General features: G+C 36.7%; 1 protein-coding gene across 1 annotated transcript in view; it reads left to right on the top strand.

Moving 5' to 3' along the window:
- Nucleotides 1-1,209: 1,209 nt before the first annotated feature.
- The window catches only part of LOC136238710 (RAF proto-oncogene serine/threonine-protein kinase-like), a 117,173-nt gene continuing 98,065 nt past the window's right edge, over nt 1,210-20,317 (top strand). Inside the window, exon 1 of the mRNA XM_066029270.1 lies at nt 1,210-1,333. The gene's annotated coding sequence lies outside the window, so the exon portion shown is untranslated. The remainder of the gene's footprint in view (nt 1,334-20,317) is intronic.

Below are 20,317 nucleotides of genomic sequence, written 5' to 3'. Positions count from 1 at the left end.
TCAAGGAGGAAAATGTTGAAGTTGTGATACTGCCTAATAATAATGTAATTGATTGAGGTAGTTATCATTATGCAGTAATAATTGTTCTGAATTCTTCAATGTTTCAGTTACATGTTTCAGACTCCCTGTATTCACAGGCTTTGGCCTTCTCACAGGTCTCTAGTGGGATAGCATAATGAGATAATGATAACTACCTGTCAGTAACAACCATAACCATGGAGACAGTCAATATTAATTTGTAACTGTAGACCATTGATCAATTAGTGGTTGATAAGCTACACTAACTTAGTGATGTATTGCATATGTGCAAGTCTCTGCACAAAGTCATATGATAAAGCAACTTGTAATGATGTTATTAACTTTGGAATTCATTTGTGTTATATTTCAAAGTACCTTATATCAAGTGTGTTACAATGCAAAGTAAAACTTCAAATTTTAAGTCTTAAAACCATTGAATACCCTTTTTTGTTTGTCACAATGGTAATCAAGGAATTGGTATTCAAGGAGTGACGTAAATGCAGAGTGTACAATATTTTACACAGTCTCATCCTTTTCTGCAGATATATACAAAAGCTCTTGAGCTCTTTGTTACTGTAAGTACATCAACAAGTGTATTAATAACAGTTGCTGGATGGGCTTTGCACTTCCATCAAAATCAGAACCGAAGAGACACATAATTGTGAGTGTATGATGAGAACATAAGTGTGTGAGACTTAATTGGTCTGTGCTGTATGTAGCTAGGTACTATTGTGTTATATACATGTAAGGTTTAGGGAGAAGCACCCTTGTGCAGCCATAGCCTTTTGGTGCCACCCCTTCCTCTTTGGATAAATTAGATTAAATGAGTGAATAATAATTATACAACCAAGTACTAAGAATAATAGCAAGAGTTAATAAGAGAGGAGAGTGTCTAACGCCGTATAGTCCTGTAATTATAGATGATTGCGCAGAAGTTAAATGGCTTCTTTTCCGCGTAACGTACAGACTGGCTAGTATATTCTCGCATTTAACCACAAAGGCTATCCCAGACATAAGGGCGTGCGTTCAACTCGATGTTCAAGTTCACCACGACAGAGCATCGCTCTGTTGCATAAAGAAGTGTGGCTGTTAACCTCGAAGATAACTCTGGGGGAGAGCGTCTGAGAAACCAATAAACACTGAACCAAACTGAAAGGCGGAGTATCGCTTCGAATTTTCACTGCGTCGCCATGTTACCCTACCTTTGAGCATTCTTGAATTGAAGGAGCACTGTTCCCTGTACATACAGTTCAGTCTTTAGTTCAGTCTTCGAATATTCTCGAGGATTCATCACGGTGCGGCTAAACTAATTGCGGTAAGGAAACGAACAAATACTAGAACCCTATACGTTACACGGAAAGGAAGCCGTTTAACTTCTGCGCAATCATCTATTACAGGCCTATACAGCGTTAGACACTCTCCTCTCTTATTATTGACTACAGTCAAGATTACATCATGAATAAATAACAAAATAAATAATGTTTGAGAAAACTACAAGGTCTAATGCTTTGCACTCTCCGGGAATAGAATCCATGTTGAATGAACAGACAATCGTATAAAGGGCGGGTGTTTTCATGGAGGTGATAGAAAAGGTACAATGATTCTATTTAATGCCGATCAACACAGCTAGCGTGTGACGTCCATCAAACAAATAGCAATCTAGAAGGACGGACTACTGTTTATTTGTTTTGAAAGTGTTACCAACTGGTAGACTAAGTCTCAAGTCGCCATGCCAGCTGCCAGTGGCAGAGTTAGGGGCAATGCATTACAAATCATCTTTTCTTTCAGTTAGAGTGATTAATGACTGGAATTTTCTACCCCAATCAGTGGTTGACTCCAACTCCCCTAATCAGTTTAAGAATTTGCTTGACAGACACTATAGTGATATGGTGTATGAATTTTAATGGGTATAGTCACTTATTGTGTGTATGATTTGGATGTACCGGCTATGCCTCTATCCAAAATTTACAATTACAAATGTAACGCGTTATTTAATAATATTATTTTAGCAGTAACGAGTAATATAACACGTTACATGACAAATTATCGAGTAATATGTAACGGATATTACATCCGGAAATTATAACGAATGTAACGCGTTACTTCCTTTTAAGACACATTGTATCCAGGCACGTAATTGATTGCATTTTGGGCCCACACAAGACTGGAGATAGCGATATAGCGAGGAGTCCAAAACAAGCTGGAAATCTCATAGGTTGATCTTGAAATCTTTACTAGAAATCTCTGGAATTGAAATCTGAAATCTTTAAAATAGTAAAATTTCCCAAAATGGTCAGATACACACTGATATTACACGATAATCTAGTCTTGAAATCTTCACCAGAATCTTGAAATCTTGGCATAATTGCATGTCATAGAGTTATGACATGTGACCAATGTCCTCTGACTTTGACTATAAATACACCTACCATTCCACTACCTTCCCCCTCAAGATATTGTGGTGGAGATTTGACATGCCGTAATGTAAATTATATTTTGCTTGTAAAATCCCCTACATAAGCCCCAGTTGCAACACGCAGGGGATTTGACATTAAAACAGCGGCAAAAGATTATTTGAGCAACAGTCAATACCTTACAGTGAATTGGAGCAACAGTTTCGTGTCAACTCTTCCAGTATAGTCACGTAGGGGCAATATATTGGTAGGTGCATGCATAATTGCCGGTATTCATTTTTGTATTCATCCTTGCCATGCTGGATTTGGTTTAGTCTCTGTAGTTGCATGTGACCAAGGACTTTTGTTTCATTATGCCATCATACATGTATGTGCCTGATATCATACTTCAAGGTTGCATGACACACTGCTGTGCGGAGTATTGTTTATTTTATTTGCTTTTTAATGCAGCAAGTCTGCATTAACTGTCTGTGGGAACAGCCTGGGTATGCATACAGTAGTTACAACCGTAGCACTTGACTACACATACAGTTACAAACTTAACTAATACTAAAGTTTCTACTTATGTTATCAAAGTTGTGGGGAGTAGATTGGGATTATTGTAATTTGCTTTATTTCCGTGCAAAAAATTTCATGGTAAAAATTTTAGTGTAAAAATATTTTCGTATGATTTATGTGAATGACTGCTCTATTAGAGTAGTTTGATCTTATATAAAAAATTTTTGTGTAAGAAATTTTCATACAAGTTTTGCATACGAAAATTATTTTACAACAGCAAAAAAAAAAGAAGCAAATCATGGTAGTATCTTGAACATGGGCATAGAAAATGTAAATTGCATAAATTATTAGGATCAGTGGTTGTCTGTCATCTTGCCATATTATTTATACTTCACTTATTCTTTTATTGTAAAATATAAATTTTGGATGCAAAATTAATTACTTTGCATGGGGTTATGTCTTAAAGCTACTAGCCAAAGTTTTCAGACATTAACTGTGTGGGTTAGCTACTGCCTTTTATATTGTACCTATTAGCTAGCTTTCAACTATTACTCAATAATTAAGCCTCAAACACCCCCCCCCCCCCCCCCACCAACAACCACCACTACCACTACTGTAGCTACCAGTGCTGCATAAGACTGAAGTACTCTAATAGAGCAGTCATGTAAAATGTAAAATCGCTTGCATAAAATAAAGTGAATTACAGTAGTTTATTGATGAGCTTCTAATATTTTAGTTACAAATATGATAACTGTCCACAGGTCCAATTCATGATTGTCAATACTGTAGGATGGGTTAAGGGAAACAAATACAACATGTTAGTATTTGTCATTAGTCTCATGGCAGTTCATACCTTTCCCTCAACCTGGATTGAAACTAATGACTTAAAAGAACAAAATGGTTTTCTAAAAGATGACGTTCGGTTTGTAAATAATACCTTGAGGGACAAAATTCATGTTATCCAAAATCAAGAGCAGAAGTTGATGGAGCAAAATTAGCAGATAGAGCAGTTTGAAAATGACCGTGATGTAATTGCTGAACAAATCAAGTATATTAACAAATGGATGGGACCTATCAAAGAGCTTGAAAGCCATGTACAATATGTTACGGAGTATTGTGATTTAAAGAAACAGCAATCAGAATTTTATTTCAGTCCTGAAGATGAAGAGAAGATGGCTGTACTGCATCGTAAGATTGGATATAATATTGATCAAGATGATGATAGCATAATAGTACCAAAGGCCATTGAGCTAATAGCAAAGTTTAGGAAAGAGTGCGACAAGTTCATGAGTGCCTTGTCATCTATGGACTTTGATAAGATGCGAGCTTTGCAGGCTTATACAAACATGGATATAGTTAAGGAGGACACGAGGGAAAACTTTACAAGGGAAGTCTTGAAACTGCAATCATTAAAAAGAAAATGGAAAAGGTCTAATGATCATATGCATGACAGTGTCACATTCAGTACTGATACCAGTTTACAAAGTCAAGGTATCTTCTCCACGATAGGGTCAGCAATTGACAGTTTTGCTTCATGGTTTTGGGGGAAACTAAAGTTTTGGTCATGACATGTTAACAATTCTAACAGGCATGCACACATTAGTTAATACGATGTAATTATCTGTTGTATTACGGTACATACAATCAAATGCACACACTTCATTGTACAATATTTTGCTTTTATATCAGTTGGGTTAATTCAGTATTGTGAATGCATGCACGAACAGTGATATGAATGCGAATAATATGGTTCTTGTGCCATCAAAGATCACACAACTCCAAGCTGTTTACCCATTATGTCAATTACAAGATTTTATTTATGAATGCCACCCTTAATAGGCACATGTGTGCATATGCAGGACTGTACATGAAAGGCCCAAAGATTTTAGCAAGGAATTGCATAGACGTGTTGTAGTTCTGGTGATTTCTCTGAATGTAATTGAATTTCATGATGGTTTCCAATGCATGATATGCATGCGTAAATTTATATGTGAAGCAAAAGTAATTTCAGCATGCAGCTGCAGGTATGCCGCGCAATTTCTAGTCAGGCAAGCATTTAACTAAATTAAAAACAATAACTCTTTCTTCTCATTTGGAATCTAATTATGATAAGCTGGTTGAACCATCCACTGGTAAAGTGGGGCCATGCATACCATAGTAACTTACAAATACTGCAGATGTGCACATTGACTATGTGAAGTCAGTGGATGATGACAAACAATTAGAAACACTTGCGGAGTACACAACTGTTGTAGCAAAAAGATTGCTAGTATGCAATATTCAGGTTATAAAGAAGATTAAAACATCCTATGGCAATAATTATTACTCTCAATGCCAGCTGTCAACCAGTAACGTCTCTTCAATGTGTCCATAGACAAATTTGTATAAGAAATTTTGTTTAGTTTATGTTTATGCAAACTAGTCTGTGTGAGCAATAGGGCTGTGAATCGGTTGTGCAATAATCGGTTATCAATCAATTATTGTTGACGGGTGATTGATAATCAGGCTATGTATGCAACAACCAATTATACAATTAGATCACATGACCACAGAATTGTTTACAGTTTTGGTCATGAAGAGGGTACTAAAGTGAACAAGGAGGCCACTTATTGTTAATTACACATCACAAAGCCATTCTTTCCCTTTGCTCTTATGTCAAACAGCATGCTTGATTTAAAAAAACACTGTTAATGTACTATAATTACATTGAAAGATGTAAAACTAATCATTAAACCAATTAATCTTTTAATCAATCAGTAATAGGGAATCAATAATTATAATTGGTTACTACATTTGGTCCAGGTCACAGCTCTAGTGAGCAATGTGTTATATACTCACGATTAATGATAAACATACTGGAGGCTAAGATGGAAATTGGTAAAGGTAAGATTCCATTGATCAGTTGAGATGCAAAATACTGTAATATAGAACATACACAAATACAATGTGTATACTCACTTAACTTCTCCACTTGTGGTTTGACAACAATTCAATTTGCAATTTTTATTTCTTAGCTAAGAGTAGACTCTTTGAAACTAAACAAGTGCATGAATGTGACATGTTTGTAAGTGTTTCATTGCTACAAAACACTAAATAGCAATTGATCTCTGTCTATTTGTTTTGTATATCAAAGGACGACTTTACTGTAAATCCAAAAGTATAAATCTAACATAATTGTGACTGGGCCTGCGAAAATAGGGCATGTGGGCACAAACTACATCCCATCACTCTACAGGTCATATCTCAGTATTGGAAAAGTATATTTCCATTCTGTAACTTCCAGCATGATGCCAATTAAATGCTTACTAAGAGCTGAAAATTGCAATGCTATAGCACAATGGTAGAAAAAGTGATGAGTGATGAAAGTGTGAAAAACTAGGCAAAAATCATGTGCCCACATGCCCTATTATCGCAGGCCCAGTCACAATTATATGACTCCTGTATATTAAAGTATGAAGTTGACACCAGCTTTTTAAAAGTACAGTTAACATTATGGCTTGAAATTTCACTGTAGATTCAACAGTCTAAAGTATAAATCTTACATAAGTATGACTCATGTACCACCTCATATAGACACCAGACTTTTTTGAAATACTAAAACTTATTTTGGGGTGTTATGTATTTCTACTAGCACAAATCATTTAAATATAAGTACACAGAATACATATATTTCCAGTTGAAGATTTGGATCTGTACGAGATACAGTCATAGAGACAGCTACTATTGGAGTAAGAGCTAAAATATAATGCTGCAAAATCACGGTAAAACAAATTAATCTGTTTTGGTACTGTTTGGTAATCCCTTTAATTATTAAAAAAAATGCTACAGTATATGCTTCATATTATATGTTAACAAGAAGAAAGAATAAGGTTCAAAGCCTAATCATATTATCAAGACACACGATAGTGTGTCTTGCGGCCCAAGAAGCCGGCGCGCACACCATAGGTATATTGACAGGAAGAAAGAAAACGTCATTTGCACACTTTTGTATCTCGGTGATCCCTTATCCGATTGGAACCGAATTTGCTACAGAGTTGTCCGCCAGCCAGGGGAGTCCACATACCAAATTTGAAGGAAATCGCTCCAGCCATTTCCGAGATACGAGCTGCCAAAGTTTTGATTTTTTTTCTTTTATTTTATTTTTTCTTCTTCGTGTTTTCGCACACTTGCAAAAATTGCTATAAAACGCAAACACGTGATCCGATCGCCTTGAAATTTAGCACACAGAAAGGGAGTCCAAAGGCGAATCCTAGCATCAAATTTGGTGCAAATCCGATGAATGGTTCGGGAGTTATGACCGATTATTCGCATAAAACAAGATCGATTTGTTGCCACGCCTACAGGGTAAACCACTTCATGGAATGAGTTGAAAATTGCTATGTAAGTGGAGTAACCATCGTAGGAGTACCTTTATTTATTTAGTTTTATTTATTTATTTATTTATGATTACTCGGCAGTCAGCACAGCTGGTGTGCCCAGGAAAAAAAAAGGAATCACAGTATTAGGTACAATTACATACTAACTAGTGTGGTGCTGATTGTTTGTAAAGTGTGATATCAAGTTAGTTGTAAACTCATCATAGTTTGTCATCTCTATAATAAATACAGGCAGTTCAATCCATTCTTTGATTGATCTTGAGTAAAATGATTGTTGATAAGATGTTGTTGATGGTGTGGGCAGGATAAAATGCAAGGGATGATAGTGTCTTGTTTGTCTCTCTACGGATTGATAATATGGGGGAATTGAGGGATATGTCTTGATGGAGAACTTTGTGGAGCAGTTGCAGTCTAGATATCTTTCGTCGTGTCCGTAAGGTAGGCCAGGATAGTTGATTTAATATTTGTGTCACGGAGCTAGTTCTGTTGCAATCACTGATGACCCACCTGGCTGCTCTACGCTGGATTTTTCCAATTTGTCTACATCAACATTATAACAGGGATCCCAAACAACTGAGGCAAACTCCATTTGGGGTCTTACCATGGTAAGATATGCTTGTGCTTTTACTTCTCTTGAACAATCACTCAGATTACGCTTTATAAAATTTAAAGTATTAGATGCTTTCTTAGCTATGTTTGATATGTGTGACAACCATGACAATGTCTTATTCAACATGATCCCCAGGTAGAGATGCTGGTCAATTTCTTTTAGGAAAGAATTATTAAGTGTATAGTGATGAACTATTGGTGTTAGGGATCTGCTACATCGAATTAGTGCACATTTTGTAACATTTAGTCTAAGCTGCCATATTTTGACCCAATCTGAGATTTGATCTAGGTCTTGTTGGAGAATGATGGTGTCTTCTGGAGAGTTAATAACTCTGTACAAAAGACAGTCGTCTGCAAATATTCGTAAAAGCGACTTTATGTTGATGGTGATGTCATTTATGTACAACAGGAACATAAGAGGATCGAGGACTGTGCCCTGAGGGACACCAGATGTTACAGCTACTGAGCTAGATGTTATACCATCAAGAAGGATTTGCTGGATGCGGTTGGAAAGCCATGCCTTAATCCAGTTATAAGTGTCATTCACTGTGCAAAAAGTGGGATATAATATGGTATTTCCAGTGGCTTATTGAATACAAATAAGCCTTAATATAAATCCTGTATTATACTCATTTTATACTTTAGTATAATCCATACTATACTATTGCATCTATGGTTTCAGTTTATTAACCACATTACCTTAAATAGCTTATATCTAGTATAATGCCCACACTATACCATCACATATATGGTTTCAGTATATTTAACACATTAACTGAAGTCTTACATGAGATTGTTAGTATAATACAGGTTATACAAAGCTTTTTTGTATTCAATAAGCCACTGGAAATACCATCTTATATCCCTCTTTTTTCACAGTGATTCTGAATTCCATAAAAATGAAGTTTGGTAAAGAGTCGTTGATGGGGAGCAGTATCGAAAGCTTTAGCAAAGTCAAGAAGGATTACATCAACTTGCTTCCGGTGATCGAGGGCATATGATATGTCTTCTGTTAGTGTTAGTAACTGGGTGACACAGGAATGATTTGCTCGGAACCCATGCTGATTCTCTATGAGAATATTGTTGCTGTTTAAGTGATTCATGATGTTGTGATATATGATGTGCTCAAGGACTTTGGAGCAAATAGATGTCAGAGAGATGGGCCTATAGTTAGAAGCATCATCACGTCTTCCTTTTTTGTGAACTGGACATATATTAGCTGTAAGCCAGTCTTTAGGTAAAGTACCTGTTGTGAATGATTTGGTGAATATCACTTTTAGCACTGGAGAGATTTCTTCGGCACAGTTTTTAAGAATATAGGGAGGAATACGATCAGGACCACTTACTTTATTTACTTGAAGATGGTGGTTTTTTGGTGGTTTGAAAGGAATCCAGATAAAGATCACGGAGATATGACACAAAACCCAACCTGACAGGCTGTGTCACAATTACGCGATCGATTTTTATGAATAAAAAATGTATTAGTTTTTACGCCTACTACTGTAGCGATTCCGGGAGAATTTTAAAATTAATGGAAATAGTTTTTATTTAGCATAGCCTTGTGCAGTACTCCCTAAGGATCTCATAAACACTTAGTTTTTAAAAATCCGTCATAGAATGGTGGAGTTATAAGCAATTTTGTCCTTTAAAATAGGCAAAATTTTCTCCATATCTTTCCATTGAAAAAGGTCCCAAAAATGGCACAATTGAACAAATGCTTATAGCTGAGCTTTGCTATTACATTTTGAACTTCTGTTTTCTGTTATAAATACCTTAATACATGGGCCACAGTGTAACCGCACTACCGTACTTGTAAGACCCTCTGAATAAAGGTCACATCCATAGAAAGCCATTAAATAGTTGTATGCATTTAGCATCTTGTGGATGTCAATACAGCATACGCATGGTGAAGTGCAACCACTCTGTACCAGTCACCTCCACTCAATAATACCATGTGCATACAAAGCAATGAGTTGTACTGTTGATTTATAGCTGCTTATATGATTATTTTTTCTCTTAATGTGCAGCTCCTTGACAGCTACCAAAATGGTGCATCAAAGAGATGAGCTATTTGTGGTGCAAATTTGCTGACTTTTAGTATAGTAATATTGAAAACTACATGGACAAAAATGTTCACCTTGGTGTAACTAACATGTGCTGGGTTGTTTCTTGCAAAGAGAACATAACATTGTGGTGGCTATATTGCAAAATAATATTATAATTGGCATAAAACTCCGCACAAACATATTTGTAGCAGAAAACTAACTGCACCATCGTATTCCTTGCCCCCAGAACCCTAAAAACGATCCAATTGTTTGATCAATCACTCGTATGACAGCGAATTGATTGTGCCAACTCTCCAATGGAAGATTCACGGAGAAAATTTTATGCAAAATTTACGGAATTCCGGAATCGCTACTACTAGGCAAACCGCTTGGAGCAATGAGCTGAAAATCGGTGTATAGCTGGAATAATCTTCATAGAAAGTCCTTGCAGTAGTACAGAAGGATAGGATTACAAACCACTGATTTATGATTCGAAAGCCAACTCCGTGTAGCAAAGGCGAGATCAAGATACTCTAATAGAACAGTCACCCTAATAGAGCATTCAGCTAATTTATTTACTCCATTATAGAATTCTATTACATTTATTCTGTAGGGAGTTCAGCTGCAAACAGTTAATCTTATAGACAGTTCAGCAAGAAGCAAGTCACCCTATAGAGAGTTCAGCTACGAATATATTGCTGTAGTGATTCAGAATATTACAAGTCACACTGAAGAGAGTTCAGCTATAAACAAGTCATGCACCCTGTAGAGAGTTCAGCTACAAGCAATTCACTCTGTAGAAATTCTGCTACAAACAAGTCTTCATGCAGAGAGTTTAACAACCAAAATCCACCATGTAAAGACTTCAGCTTTACTAACAAGTTACTCTGTTGAGAGATCAGCTAGAAATAAGAGAGAGCTCAGCTAGAAAACGTCACCTTGTAGAGAGTTCAGCTACCAACAAATCACACTGTAGAGAGATCAGATAGAAGAAGCCATCTTGTAGAGGGTTCAGCTGTGAAGTGATCACCCGGGAGAAAGTTCAGCTAGAAAATAATCACCCTGTAGAGAGTTCAGCTACAAAGAAACCATCCTGTAGAGAGATCAGCTAGAAACAAGTCACCCTGTAGAGAGTTCAGCTACAACCACATCAGAGTTTGGCTACAAAGAAACCATCATGTAGAGAGTTCAGCTGCAAACAAATTATCCTGTTGGGAATTCAGCTACAAAAAAATTGCCCCGTAGAGAGATCAGCTAGAAGAAGTCACCTTGTAGAGAGTTCAGCTACAAAAAACCACCCTGTACAGAGTTCAGCTGCAAACAAGTCACCCTGTAGAGAGATCAGGTACAAAGAAACCATCCTGCAGAGAGTTCAGCTACAAACAAGTTACCCTATAGAGAGATCAGCTAGAAACAAATCATCTTGTAGAGAGTTCATCTAGAAACAAATCACCCTGTAGACAGTTCAGCTACGAAAATATCACTGTATAGATAGTTCAGCTATAAGAAGTCACCTTGTAGAGAGTTCAGCTACAAACAAACCACCCTGTAGAGAATTCAGCTACAAATAAATCGCCCTGTAGAAAGATCAGCTAGAAGAAGTTACCTTGTACCAAATTCCGCTACAAAGAAACCATCATGTAGAAAGTTCGACTACAAACAAGTCACCCTGTAGAGAACAAACAATGGGATTTTCAGCTATACAGTTCAGTTATGTATAAGAATTAAGTTACCTTATTACCTACAGTATGATTTTCTTTCATTGTTACGTATACAAATATTTTTAATCAGACAATAAGCTGTATTCAACATTTCTTCCTTTGTTCCACAGTTCCTGCAGAAAAGAAAAAAAAAACAAGTTAGAAGGAAGCACCAAAGCCAGTTAATGGCTGGCTTTGTGGCTTGCAATACAAAAAGAAGTGATATCTAAACCAAAACAGCCAAGCTGTAAAAAAAGAGTGCGGTCCCAAAAAGGCCAGGATGAAAAAAGATGTGAAATCCAAGGTGGCGGCCAAGAAATGGCTGTGATGGTAGGTTAATGGCAAAAATTTTAATTACGACAATTCGGGTGAATTTGTGTTGCCTCCTCCACTAGGATTCGGCACCAAATTCACCTGAATTGTCGTAATTAAAATTTTTGCCATTAACCTACCATCACAGCCATTTCTTGGCTACCACCTTGGATTTCACATCTTTTTTCATCCTGGCCTTTTTGGGGGCCACACTCTTTTTTTACAGCTTGGCTGTTTTGGTTTAGATATCACTTCTTTTTGTATTGCAAGCCACAAAGCCAGCCATTAACTGGCTTTGGTGCTTCCTTCTAACTTTTTTTTTTTTCTTTCCTGCAGGAATATTGGAACAAAGGAAGAAATGTTGTGTACAGTTTTTTGTCTGTTTAAAAATATTTGTATATTTAACAATGAAAGATGATTTTGTTTCCAACACATATTTCTACAGGGTGATTTGTTTGTAGCTGATCCCCACAAGGTAACATGTATCCAGCTGATATCTCTACAGGGTGACTTGTTTGTAGCTAATCTCTCTACAGGGTGATTTGTTTGTAGCTGAATTCTCTACATGATGGTTTCTTTGTAGCTGAACTCTCTACAAGGTGACATTTTCTAGCTGAGCTCTCTCTTATTTCTAGCTGATCTCTCTACAGAGTAACTTGTTAGTAAAGCTGAAGTCTTTACATGGTGGATTTTGGTTGTTAAACTCTCTGCATGAAGACTTGTTTGTAGCAGAACTTCTTAAGAGTGAATTGCTTGTAGCTGAACTCTCTACAGGGTGCACGACTTGTTTATAGCTGAACTCTATTTAGTGTGACTTGTAATGTCTGAATCACTACAGCAATCTATTTGTAGCTGAACTCTCTATAGGGTGACTTGCTTCTTGCTGAACTGTCTATAAGATTAATTGTTTGCAGCTGAACTCCCTACAGAATAACTTGTAATGTAATAGAATTCTATAATGGAGTAAATAAATTAGCTGAATGCTCTATTAGGGTGACTGTTCTATTAGAGTATCTCGATCTCGCATTTGCTACACGGAGTTGGCTTTCGAATCATAACTCAGTGGTTTCACTTTGTAATCCGATTCCTCTGTACTACTGCAAGGACTTTCTATGAAGATTATTCCAGCTATACACCGATTTCAGCTCATTGCTCTAAGCGGTTTGCCTAGTAGGCGTAAAAACTAATACTTTTTTATTCATAAATATCGATCGCGTAATTGTGACAAAAGTTGCGTTTTGTGTCATATCTCCATGGTCTTTATCTCGATTCCTTTCAAACCAACAAAAGGCACTCCTACGATGGTTACTCCATTTACATAGCAATTTTCAACTCATTCCATGAAGCGGTTTACCCTGTAGGCGTGACAACATATCGATCTTGTTTTACGCGAATAATCGGTAATAACTCCCGAACCGTTCATCGGTTTTACACCAAATTTGATACTAGAATTCGCCTTTGGACTCCCTTTTTGTGTGCCAAATTTCAAGGCGATCGGAGTACGCGTTTGCGTTTTATAGCAATTTTTGCAAGTGTGCGAAAACACGAAGAAGAAGAATAAGAAGGGAAAAACGAAGAAGAAAAACACGAAATTTGGCAGCTTGTATCTCGGAAATGGCTTGAGCGTTTTCCTTCAAATTTGGTATGTAGACTCCCCTGGCTGGCGGACAACTCTGCAGAAAATGTGGATAATGGATCACCGAGATACAAAAGTGTGAAAATGACGTTTTCTTTCTTCCTGTTGATATACCTACGGTGTGGCGCGCCGGCTTCTTGGGCCGCACCACACACTGTCGTGTGTCTTGATACCAGTCTAGAACAATTTGTACACTTACCAACTTGCTTAGATAATACGTTAGACCTTGCAAATTGTTTCTGTACTTATGCTAAAATAGCAAACCTTTCTGCTGTGCCTGGTATCTCAGACCATGATGCCATAACCTTTCACCTTGATATAAACAGACATTCAATGCCAAGTGCAAACAACACAAAATTGCTTTGTACCACAAAGGAAACACTGAACTAATTAAAAGAGATCTGGCAACTTTTGCAAATACTTTCTTATCAAGTGATCCACAATCCAGACCTGTTGAACAGCTTTGGCAAGAATTTTAAGCAAGCAATCCAATGAATCCGTAAGGCTGTCTCTAAGGCCACTTCAAATAAATTCTCTGTTTCCCGTCCTAGACTCGAGCATATTTGCATGCGGGCGGGCGGTCCATTTCCATTATTCATTATACGATTGGTAGCTTTTCAAGCCATTATTTGCCTGGCACAACTTTAAAAAACTGTATAAAAGCATGCTTAAGCTTGTTCCTTCCTTTTGAAGTTGCAAAAATAGCACAAACGCACAAACGTGAAGTTTGTGCCGACTTGATAGCACTGCTAACACGTGAGCTGACATGGTTTCAAATGAGCCTGTCAGTATGCAACAATAGCCGGAAAATAATGGAAGAATACGGAATAATGGAATATTTAGAGCTGACAGTAACTGGATGCGGCGGTGGACGGGAAACAGAGAATTTATTTGGAGTGGCCTAACCATGTTCCTCACAAAGTAAAACATTCATGTGACAGTTTACCCTGGATAGAATTAATAAAGAAAGACATAAAAGTAGCTATGTAAAAAGCTACACAACAAGGCTAAGAGAAGTAAGTTAGAGTCTGACTGGAACACTTACCATATAAATGAATGCCAGGAACCTGGTAAACTGCAGATTGAAAGAGGCACATAATAATTATTGCACCTGACTGTTTGATAACTCATTTAGTGGGAATTGCCGCTGTATATAAGAGACAAACAACAGGACAGACATGATATTCCTACCCTAGTTGTAGATGGGAAACGTATTAGTAGTTCAAAAGATAAAGCAAATGCCCTGAATAATCATTTCAAGTCAGCATTCACAAAGGAAAACCTGTCGAGGATACCTACAATAAGTGATACTATTAATGCCATACCTGACATGCCTACTCTCACCACCTCACAGTCTGGGATACAATGCCTACTTTCAACACTTGATGTACAAAAGTCTAGTGGACCTGACCTTATTTCACCATACGTTCTAAAACATTGTGCAGATGGAATTGCTCCAATTCTACAAGTGACCTTTACTCAATCGTTGTCCACCAGCTCATTACTGAGTGATTGGCTATCAGCTAATATTTGTCCTGTATTCAAAAATGGTAACCGCAGTAGTGCCAGCAATTACCGACCTATATCCTTAACCTCTATCTGTGCTAAGACTATGGAATACATTATTTACCATTTCATCATGGACCATCTTAATCAACACAATGTTTTAATTGAAAACCAACATGGCTTTTGATCAAATCACTCTTGTGTCACTCAACTAATCACTCTGACTGAAGATATATCCTACTGTATGCTCTTGACCATCAAAAAACAAATTGATATAATCCTTCTAGACTTCTCTAAAACTTGATATGGTCCCACATCAGTGACTTCTAATTAAATTTAAAAAACTATGGGATTAACAACAGTACTCTTACATGGATTGAATCTTGGCTTGCTAGATGCTCACAATGAGTGGTTTTAGATGGTGAAACTTCCAAACCCTGTACCAGTTTTGTCAGGAGTACCTCAAGGAGCTGTCCTGACAATAGCAGAGAAGATCCATCAGGCTCCAACAATATCTGAACAAGTTATCTGAATGGGCTAACTCTTGGCAACTAAACTTTAATATCATCAAATGTGCTGTAGTGCGGTGCACAAGGACCTCTTTACCCATCACACATGATTACACATTGAATGACCACATATTAGAAGTATATGAACAACACTCTTATCTGGGTGTCTTACTTAACAGATCATTATCCTGGTCCCCACACTTATCCACCATATTAGCAAAGGCAACAAAATCTCTAAAATTTTTGAAATGCAACCTCAGTAATTGCTCAAGAAAATTTAAGGAATTGGCATACCTTAGACCACAAATGAAACCAACAATTAGAAAAGGTACAATGTCATGCAGCCCGATGGATTTATAATGACTATAGTAGATTTATCTCAGTCTCAGCAATGTTAAGTGAACTATCCTGGCCATCTCTTGAGACCCGTCATAAGATATCTAGATTGCAAGTCCTACATGAGGCACTGTACCACCAGCTTGGTATTTAAAGAATGGAACACCTTGCCACTTAATATTATTGAAACCTGACTCTTATTTATGTCACTTTTACAATCACATTACTGCACTAGCTTGTATACATGTAATTAGATAATTGGTTTACATTGTAACTTTTTTTTTCCTGAGCATAACAGCAGGGCTGACTGTTCAGTATAAATAATAAATAAGTAAATAAATAAACTGTGAGTCAACTTTGCCTGGCCTGATGAAATGAGAATAGGAGAACAGCATGCATTTTCTTGACACAAGCCTGCACCCAAAGACAAGTGCACCATTTTTCCATTCTCATCTCGTTAGCTAACTGTCCTTTGCTATTATTCATCAATGATTCCCAAATATTGTAGATCCTGCTTTCGTTATGGCTTCACACAAAAGGAAAGTTATTATGGGCACAAGACTAACCTTTACTCCCCATGGCCCTTCTCTTGCATCCCTTAAACATATTCACTCCTAAAAAACAGACTGCACTGAATTACAGAAAACTAATGGGTAAATAAAAGACAACTGCATACATATGCACTTTACAAGTGTAAACTGTACATTATGAAAAATGTCAAGATTGAGATATGGTAATAGATCAGTCTCTATAAATTTAATTAATAAACCTTTTATTGTGATAAGGTATATACTTTATTCTAATACTGTAAAATTGTCATGAAACAACAATGAGGCTGATAATTATAATCTATTGCTATATTTTATGCAAACGCTCATGCACAGTACTATACTACAAACTGTAAGACACATAATTTATTGTGATTTTTATGATTGTTGCTGTTCATGCATCATGTATATGATTGTTTGATTGGTTTTAATAGTATAATTGCTCATGTACAGGTGCGATTCATACTTGGAAATGCATGGATTAAGAATAACAAAAACCAATTGTTGGTGTTTATCATTACCATTGTGGTGGCTTCTGTGTTTCATTCAACCTTGGTCGAAATCAATAACTTAATAGCTGAAAATAATTCCTTGAATAATGAAAATTATTCATTGAAAGATAAGATTCAGCTGATGAATGATTCATTGCAACTTAAAAACCAGAAATTAACAATGCAAAATCAAAAGTTGATGGAGGAAATAGAATACTTAATAGAACAAATGCAAGATTTGGTGGAACAAAACAAACACTTGATGATGGAACAAGACAAAAGACTTGGCAGAACAAAACAAGAAGTTGACGGAGCAAAAACAAAACTTGATTGAACAAAATAAAATCTTGAAAGAAAACAATCACAACTTGACAAAACTAAATCAAGCTTTGGCAGACAAAAAGCAAAAACTGATTGAGCAAAATCAGAAGTTGACAGTGCATAACCAGATATTGACTGAACAAAAAGAAGACGTGGTGAAAAAATTTATACAAGTAAGAAAAGCAAAACAATAAGCAAGTAGGGACTTTGATCAAGCAAAATCAGGAGTTGATTGAGCAACTAGAACGGTGTGACACTAATCAAGAAGTGATATCTAACCAAGTTGAATATATTAAAAGATGGATTAGTTCAATTGATTACCTTGAAAATCACATGTACAATGTTATCAAGTATTGTCAATTGAAGAAAAAGGAGTCACGTGCTGAAGATAAAGAAGAGATGGCTATACTGGAAAATAAAATCGGGTGTAGTGTTGATGAAGATGATGATGACATAGTGATACCTAAAGCCATAGAATTGATTATGAAGTTAAAAAGAGAATCCAATAAATTCTTGAGTGCGTTGGTGGTCATGGACTTTGATGAAATGAAATATCTGCAGAATCACGCAGGCATTGATCCAATCAGAGCAAGAATGGAACATTTTATTGAAGAGCGTACGGACATAGAATGTGAAGGATTGCTCTGTACGAATGCAGGTAAGAAAGCTGTCGTTGTTAGCAGGTTTGGAAAGTGGCTTTTAGGAAGTTTTTGGTCATAAAAACTGCACACATGCATGCATGCATGCAGACAATGGTATTTACATAATATATCATTTCATATATTCTTATTATATGTATAGTTTTTGATTACTGTATAGCTAGAGTATTAGCACATGTAGTACAGAAATGTATTTGCACACAATGTATTTGTCAATTTTAATTTTCTGGGGGGCATGCCTCCAGACTCCTATAGAAGCTCATGCTTTGCATTTCGCAGAATGAGCTTTGCACACTGTGTGGTTACTTCTACCAGTGTCCTCCCCCCCCAAAGCAAAATCCTAGATTCAGGAGAGTGGCTTTGACACACAAGAGCTTGAAGCATACAAAGTCATTCTGGGAGCAAGTTTTCAGTACTCTGAGATACTAAGTGGATAAATTCAGTACTAAACTTACTACTATAAGAAATAAATATGTAACAGTAAAAATAATTATAATACTACTTGCCAGTTGTGAAATGGGGTGTGGCCGGCCGGGATGAAAAAATTTGTGAAATCAAAGGTGGCGGCCAAGAAATGGCTGCAATGACATCAATGCTACTTACCAATCATTTTAATGGGTTTATCAATAAAATGCAATGCTTGAAATTTCTTAGTTTACTAGAGTGGTATATATCCAGCATATGGAACAGCTAGCTTTTCAGTAAAGCCGCATTCACTGATGTTTTACTGATAGTTTAAAACTTAGCAAAACAACATGTTCCATATACTAAAAGTTACTGATATTTTACTATCAGTATGACTGTATAACTACAGTAAAGCAGCTTAACAAATTATTAAACTAAGCATCATTGCAGCCATTTCTTGGCCACCTCCTTGAATTCACATATTTTGGAATCTTGGAAGCCATACCCTTTTTTACAGCTTGGCTGTTTTTTTGGTATAGGCCCTTTATATCCATACAAAAGCAGGGGCGGATCAGGGACGTACGCAGGAATTTTGAAAAGGGGTTTCCACTACAGCTAAGTGACTGTTATATTAGAGTAGTTTATATTGCCTGACTGCTCTATTAGAGTATCTCGATCTTTTCACCAAAATCACAATTCAGAACAATGCTATAAGTATTGCTATCATGTTAGAAACTATTATTTAACTAAGATAAAAGTTTAAAATGTGTCCTGTTCCATGACAGATTCCAGATTCTGGAAACCTGAAGTATCAATTTCTTAATGTTTCAAGTACTGTGTAAAATCCAAAAGGGTTTCCTGGAACCCCCCTCCGTACGCCCCTGCGGATCCAGGAGCTGGCAAGGAGAGGGGCACAAATACACTAAGTTGTAAAGTGGTTGGGAGAGCCAGATTCTCTTAGTGTTAGTTGCTGCATTTTTAAGCAGCAAATAATCACCTCTTAGTAGTGTCTCACTGTTGATTTTGCCATTTTGGCCTTTTGCAGATGGTTGTGAAGACGTGACATAAAAGGCTATTAATGTCTTGAAAGCAGCAATACTCCCTGCCTCACAGGCTTTCTGTTAGCCTCCTTGCAGGCTCCTACAGGGATTGATTGACCAGTATTCATCTAACACTATGTATAAATGTATGTAATTAGTCTACTTGTACTTTTTTACCTGTTGATCAGGTGTAACAGGCTGTTTAGCCTTATAAATTACCTGTAATAAATAATAATAATAATAATGATAGTTGTCCAATAAATACGATAATTATTTTTTAGAGGCGCTAAGTATATACTTATGAAGGTGCTGGGTGACAATTTCATAGCTAGTTTGACTGATTTGCTTTGGTTTTTGGTAAATTTGTAATAGATATATTTATGACCTATAGCTAGAAGTTTAGTATGTTAATCAAAAGAAATAGCTAGCTATGGCTACTCCACAAGGTGAAGGGGGGGATTTGCCCCAAATGCCCCATCCTGAATCTGCCATTGTAAAGTATCTCCAAATATAAACAGAGTCCAGGGGCGTAGGGAGGGGGGTTCCGGGGGGTTCAGGAACCCCCCTGTAAAATTTAGACTTCTGCAAGCAGGATTCTAACACACCATTTAGTGTGGCAGGACAAAATGAGTGAGCAATATAGTGTAATGGCACAGCACAACAATTGATAAAACTTACATTCATCTCTCAGGGAAGGATTTACAGAGGTAACATGAGTCCTCTTCAAAACTTGTTAAAAAGATCGATATACTCTAATAGAGCAGTCAGGTATATACTCTAATAGAGCAGTCAGGTATATACTCTAATAGAGCAGTCGGGTATACTCTAATAGAACATGCATGTAAATATCCATGTCCATATGAAGTTTTTCAGACATTTCAACATTAAATGCAA

The sequence above is a fragment of the Dysidea avara genome, chromosome 11 (genome assembly GCF_963678975.1).
Source record: "Dysidea avara chromosome 11, odDysAvar1.4, whole genome shotgun sequence".
In the NCBI taxonomy this organism is placed as follows: domain Eukaryota; kingdom Metazoa; phylum Porifera; class Demospongiae; order Dictyoceratida; family Dysideidae; genus Dysidea; species Dysidea avara.
This window is presented reverse-complemented; position numbering and strand designations above follow the sequence as displayed.